Genomic DNA, 7,429 nt, shown 5'->3' with positions numbered 1-7,429 from the left:
TTCATCAACAATAAATATGCTCTCATATTCTCTCCCATATTTTGCTCCCTATTCCTTTTCTTTCTTCTCTCTAGTTTTATATTATTTTATAACATAATTGGAATTTTTGGATTGTTTTCTTTTTTTTCTATATTTTGATTGGATGGTTATATGTCTTTTAATTTTAAAATTAATATTTAGATAATAGCAATATATTTTGAAATTTAATGTAATTTAATAACTATTTGTCACGCCCGACTCTAATCACTAGAGGAATTGTCCGCTTTGGATCAAGCCAAATAGCCCATACAAGATGGCAAGACCCGCACGGTTTTGTCCCGCAGGTGAAATGGGAAACTTCCCAGGAGGTCACCCATCCTGAGATTAAGCGAGCACGCTTAACCCTGGAGTTCTTCCAACTCTCCAGCCATTCCACCAAAAGGCGCCTCTAATGATTAGTTTCCCCCTTTTCGATATATGATTCGATTCATTCCTGTGTCCCGCATTCCACTACCCTAGCTAGCCTGCCATCCTAGAAGCTAGCCAGGAGCTTCGCTCTACCCGCCCTCTTAGGATCGCTTTGCCGGGTCGGGATGTCACAGGCCCACCAGCTTCCGCGTGGTTCGTCCTCGAACCATACATCTACTGGAGGGGGTCCAGCTCTGATACCAACTGTCACGCCCGACTCTAATCACCAGAGGAATTGTCCGCTTTGGATCAAGCCAAATAGCCCATACAAGATGGCAAGACCCGCACGGTTTTTATCCCGTAGGTGAAATGGGAAACTTCCCAGGAGGTCACCCATCCTGAGAATCGCTTTGCCGGGTCGGGATGTCACACTATTCCATTTTATTTCGTATTTGATTTTCAATTTTTCAAAATTTAAAATTTTGAAATTTTTAATTGGAATTTTTGGATTTTTTTCTATTTTTATATATTTTGATTGGATGTTTATATGTTTTTTAATTTTCAAATTAATATTTAGATAATAGTAATATATTTTGAAATCTAATCTAATTTAACAACTATTCTATTATATTCGATATTTGATTTTCAATTTTTCAAAATTTAAAATTTTTAAAGATAATTTTGCTTTTGAAAATTTTTAATTTTATACCTATATCCATATCTATATATAATCATAGTCAGTGACTTAAATGAACAAGATGATTGTTTTTGCATAAAATATATGGTTACTACTTTACTTTCTTTCTTTTGTTAGTTTGTTGTTTGTTGAATTTTTTTCTTTCGTTCTTTTGTATAGCGCATCAGTTAGTGTATTACATATATTTTTGCTCACATTCACAATCCAATTATCATCTCGCAAGTAAGCATCAATCATGACATTCCTAATCAGACTCAATAGTAATTCTAAGAAAAGCTTTTTGCTTCCATTATCGCTCCTACCCTGCAATGATATATTCAATCAAAATTGTGCATGATTTGGAGTTATATGCTTTAAATTGTTCCACCTGACTTTGAAGCTGCAATTCTTTTCTTTTTAAAATCCCGATTTATACCGTTATTTCAACATCAATTTGGTTAGAATCACCTGCACCCATCAATTTATTTTTTTAGTGTTCTTTATTGCCTTTGCCTTTATTAATTATTAGTACTAAAAAATTTATGTTAGTATAAACTCTTTCTATTTTTTAGTATAACTTTAAGTAGAAAAGAAAGGTTTTGTATGTGTTAAGTTGATACTAATATAAACATTCGCATTTACAATATTATTTCCTTTGATTGTGGTGATGTTAAACAATTTAATTTTATTGATGTATAAACCTGACTTTGCGACATTGACATAATTTCTCAAGCCGTTGAATGAAGTGATTATGAATGCAAAGTATGGTCATTGTTCCATGGGTATATATATTCTAGATTTTATATTCTTAGAAGAAACTATTAAACAAGTCTCTTAAATTAGTCTTTCATTTTTAAAATTTTATATGTATGATTATATTTATTGGTATAAAGATGTATTGATTGGTTCACACTAATTAAGAGATCTTTTTTGTTTTTATTAATTTATTAGTACATGCAATATATGAAGTATAAATCATAATATACTAATAAAAAATCCTTTAAAAATAATAATAAAACAACTCGCACAATGCGTGGGCCTTCCCCTAGTTTAAAATATAAAATTCTTAAAAAAACTAAGGAAAAAATCTCTAAAATTCAAAAAATTAAAAGTTATAATTATTTTTATATATATTAATTATTCAAATATTATATATATATATATATTAAATTAATTTTTTATTGGTCATAAAATATTTTAGGATATCTTGAAATTTATTAAAATATTTTAAAAAATCCTATTATTTTTGCACTTTGCTTTGATTAAATGTTGAGACACATAGATATATAGATAGGTATCTCAAAGTCTTATAGTATGTGCAATTCTTCTATTTATAGAAGAAAATCATCCAATCAATTTTGTAGGGATTGAATTGAAACGACCCGAAAATTTAATTTCGTAGAATTTTCATTAAAAAACTAAATTTTTTATTTCAACCAATGAAATTATACCTGCTAGTATTTTATTATTGCTAAACTGGACCCATAAACCAATTCGATTTTTCGAAAACCAAGCGAAAAACTCAAAAACCAAGCAAATTGAGCCAAATCATTAGATTAGACCAAACCGGTTCGAATCGAACCGGAATAGTCTAGAAGCCCAAGATTTTTTCTTTCTTTTCTTTTGTTTTTCTTTTTCTTTTTTCTTTTTTTTTTTTCTTTTTTTCTTTTCCCCTTCTCCTTCCTTGCGCCAGCTCCAGCGCCGACCTCACTCTTCTCTCCCTCCCCTTTCATTTTTCGATCACCGGCGACCAGCCCTTTGCCGCCATCTCCCTGCTGCCGTCGCCTCCTCACCGCGCATCTCCGATCGTTCCTTCTCTCTCTCCCCATTCACTTCTGGCGAGAGCAGTAGTCGCAGGAAGAGTCGGGACTCCTCATCGACTTTCCGGTGACACCAGCCCATAGCCGACCAACCACATCGTCTCCAGCTACCGCCGCTCGACGTCGCTCTCTCCTGCTCACGACTCTAGTGAGCACAGCAGCTCAGGTGAGCAACGATTCTATTTCAATCAACTTCAGCCACTTCAGTGGCTCTGAGCTTTCTCTCTCTTCGTTCCGGCGAGCACCACCACTGCCTCCGGTCAAGCAAAATTCTGGTAGTGTGGTACTTGGGTATTGGAATTAGTTTTGGTTACTTCCCAGAAATTAATTAATTTCTAGCATTTTGTGGCTAGTCAATTTAATTTAATTATCGTATTACCCAATATATTAAAAAGTGTTGATTCGATTAGAAGACTTTAATTAATTAAAGCCAATTTAAATTAGCACCAAACAAATTTAATTGAAGAATTTTGATAATTATATTAATGGAATTAAAGTGTGGATTTAATGTAGATTAGATTGAATGTATTATTGTTGTCTTGATAGAAAATTAAGAATATTGAATAAGAATTAATGGTGGGAGCTGTTCATGTGGGTCCCGAATATACATGGCACAACCCAAGAGGGTTGTTAGAATCACGAATGAGAAATGCTAGGTTCCTGAAACACTATTCACACGACTAATAGTTGGGAAAATCTGATTTTTGACTATTAATTGACACTATAACTGCATTTTTTTAAGGAAATGTGTAAGTTAGGGTGTTTATTGTAGATCCTGTGAAAGAAATTAGAATGATTGTGATATGGTGGCAGCCAACCTAGCTACTTGCTTAAAATTTCTGCTTTGATATGAGGTATTTGACATGATAAGTTAAGTTTCTGGTGGTAAATGAGTCAACTAGTGTTTATAATATAGATTTTGATTGAGAGACCTTGATTTTCTTAGGCTGGCAGCAGCCATTTTAGTGTAATTCTTGAACTAAATCTGTGATATGAAGTAAATGAAGTTGTAAATTGAGTTCTTGATTGGAAATGGGTTAACCATCGTATAATGTGTAAGTTTAACCAAACACTTAAGGTTTCTTTGATAAAATGGCAGTAGCTATCTTCAATTATTTCCATTGATTTTTGTTTGACATGGTACAATTAAGGTTGTAAATCTAATTCTTGCGTGGAACCAGTTAGTTGGTGTGATCCATGATTTTAAGATAGAAAAACGCTAATTCTTTTTGGCGAATTGACAGCAATTACCTTGATTTTTCTGTGTTGTTTTACAAGGATAAATATATGTAAATGAACGTACTTTCAAGATTCCATGATGATTGATGTATAAATATTTATTTATGATTTGAGAGACGAACAAAATGGGTTCGTTACTTGAAATTTTGCTTGGCGAGAATGATGATTCACATATTATTAAGTTGTATTCGGGATCTTAGTTATATAATGATAAAGAAAAGAAAAGAAAGAGTGAATTATAGTTGGCATATGGTTACTACAAGCATATATATATGGATACTTTAAACTAGTAGAATGTGGTGGTTAAGTAAATGTTTATTTTCATTTATTTGTTATTGTATGTATGGGCTTAACCTTAGATAGCGAAGCTTGGATTGTTAATAGCTAAAGTTTTGTATTGTGATTAAATATTTATACTATTACTTGATATGGAGGAAGGGAAATTAAATTGTTTGATTGCCCGATGGATGGGCTGTGTGTGTAATGGTTGATGGATGTAATATTGCTGATATTTGAGCAGGTAGATAGTCCAAATTTTAGGGGAGGTGTTGCCGAAATTTCGATAGAACTTAGATTAATTTTAATTAACAACATAATTAATAAGTTTAGTTAGATTAGTTCTATAACTTGGTACATAATAAATATAGTGCTCTAATTATTTATTATCTTTATTACTCATTTAATGATCTACATATTTATTTATTTATTTCCATTATTATTGTTATTATTGTTATTTATTTTATCATTGTTGTTTATTGTTAATACTATTTAATTATTTAGTTATTTGCATTGCATTATGATGTTTAATTGATTAATATGCTTGCATTTAATTGCAATACTTGATTAATTGTGTTGTAATATTGCTGTGCTTTGTTTGTGTGGAATTAGAATGAAGTGGGTCACCATGGGTTTGTGAGACCGTTTCTGTTATACGGATCCTGATTCTGATTTCTGTTATATTCTGATTCTGTTATATGGATCCTGATTCTGTTTCTGTTAGCCGGGTAAATGGGAGATCGGCGCCCCCGTGTGCACCTACTGTTACCGTTACTGTTAACCACAGGTTGGCTTCTTTATTGGGCGCACCTGATAATCTAGATTTGATCGCAGCCCGCAGGGTGGCCTCCTGTTGTGAGCGCCTGATGATCTAGATTTGATGGAGACGACCGGGTTGTCTCCTGTTGGTATGAAAAAGAAAACAGAGGATAGAAAAACAATGAGAGGGCTGGTCAAGTGAGGATTAGACCGGTCGGCCAGTATGGGGGATCGGCTCCCTGGTGCACATGTGAGAGGATGAGCCATGTGGGAGGACGGCTCATCGGGGATTCGGTGACTCCACTGACTAATTTCCACGTGATGTGATTATATGATGATGTTAATGATTGTGAGTGCTGGTGATTTGCCATTTGTGTGACCGGCTGCATGAGCATATAGCTAGTCGGATGACTAGATCGATATATTTACACATTTGTGTGACTGCATGTGTTGTGTGATAATTATTTCTGCTTAGAAAACTCACAAGTCTTGCTTGATTTTTTTTAGGAAGTAAGTTTTTCTTTAATCCGATTTAGGCTATGATTCTTCGGCACCGGGCAATAGAGAAATTTTCCTAGTTTCATAATTATTTTAATATGTAGTCATGTGTATAAAAAGCTATGTATACCAAAGAGTTAGTGACTCCGCAGTTGTAGGATTTACCTATATTTAGTCGTGTACTAACGTAGACAAAATAATTCTGTAAGCCATATTAGAATGTGATGTATTGTAAACTAGGCCCGAACTATAGAATGCTGTAGAAGATAAACTTGGGCCGAGAAATAATAGAATATTGAAATTTATACCGAGATAATAGATTCTAGTGTTTCAGGCTTACTACGGGCCTCGGGAGCCTTAAGCTTACCTGGGCCCTAGTGCCGGTTCGGCCCATGGAGTCGGGTCGTGACATGAATATGATACAATACAATATGATATAGTGACAATCAATATTTATGAAAAAAAAAAGATTAAAGTGTTGCCTTTATAAATAAAAAAAAATAGAAAACTTAGATATAGATAAATAAATATAAAAAGAAAAAATTTTAAAAAATTTTAAAAGTGATATAAACGTGTGTATATATACGTCTGAAACAATTTTAGATATTTTTTTTTATTTTTTGACATTTTAAAATTTATTTTAAAATTAGGATCATAATTTCTTTTTTGAAAAATTAATATCCTAATTAATCAATGATTGAAAATTCGATTAGGATAATAAAATAGTAATAGTAATACTAAAATAATATAATAAAAAAATTTTTAAATTAATGAATAAAAAATTATTAAAAAATTCAATTGATTAATAGTTTAATATTTTAATTTATCAATTATTAAAAACTCAAGTTATTTATAAATTTAAATTATTATCAATTATCCAAAAGGATATTTTAGGATTTCTAAAATTTCACTAAGGTTATTATAGGTAATCTCATTATTCCCCCTCCTCATTCCCCTTTTTATATATAACTAGTCTTATTTATGATGTGCGTTACACGTTGACATTGCTCGTTATAATTTTTTATTTATATAATATTAAAATATGAATTCTTATTTATATTGAGTGGTTAAATTATATTATATTTTATATATACAGTAAATATTTTTTTGGTTCTATGTCAATATATTGATACATGAAGTTTTTATTATTGAAGAGGATCAAAGCAGCCAACAAAAAAGGAATTTCATAAAATAGAAAGACACAAAATTGAAAGAGGAGCCGATAAATGATAGCCTCCTCAGAATATTATTATTCCGTCATTACTTCTCTGCATATTAAAGTAAGAATATATACAAGTGTGTATTTGTTAGAGTTATTGCTATTCTAACGCTACTAACAAATATCTGTTAGAGTTATAGCTATTCGAACGCTATTTTGACTATACAAAAATAACCACACAAATATACTTTATACCCCCCGCTCAAGCGGGATTTGGTAAGAAATCAACCAATCCAAGCTTGCACACAAAATTCTGAAATAGTTGAGTAGACAAAGGTTTTGTGAACATATCAGCTAGTTGCATGGAGCTGGGCAAATAAGGAGTACTAATGAATCCATTTTGTAACTGTGCCCGAACCACATGACAATCAATGTCGATGTGTTTTGTTCGCTCATGAAAAACGGGATTAGCTGCAATATGAATTGCTGCTTTATTGTCACAATGTAATGGAATTGGAGTAGGAACAGTAATGTGAAAATCAGTAAGTAAAGAAGATAGCCACTGAACTTCACAAACAGTGGAAGCCATAGCTCTATACTCAGACTCGGCAAAGA

At 32.2% G+C, this 7,429-nt stretch overlaps 1 long non-coding RNA gene across 1 annotated transcript; it reads left to right on the top strand.

Moving 5' to 3' along the window:
* Window positions 1–2,394: 2,394 nt before the first annotated feature.
* Window positions 2,395–5,971, top strand: LOC149498193 (uncharacterized). The gene is made up of 2 exons (XR_016319381.1): window positions 2,395–3,049; window positions 5,665–5,971. It is a non-coding gene; the product is annotated as an uncharacterized LOC149498193 (long non-coding RNA).
* Window positions 5,972–7,429: the final 1,458 nt, after the last annotated feature.

The sequence above is a fragment of the Jatropha curcas genome, chromosome 2 (assembly GCF_041381405.1).
Source record: "Jatropha curcas cultivar XTBG-Jc1 chromosome 2, XTBG_Jcur_1.0, whole genome shotgun sequence".
Classification (NCBI taxonomy): Eukaryota; Viridiplantae; Streptophyta; class Magnoliopsida; order Malpighiales; family Euphorbiaceae; genus Jatropha; species Jatropha curcas.
The sequence above is the reverse complement of the archived record's forward strand: the minus strand, read 5'-3'. Positions and strand labels throughout refer to the sequence as shown.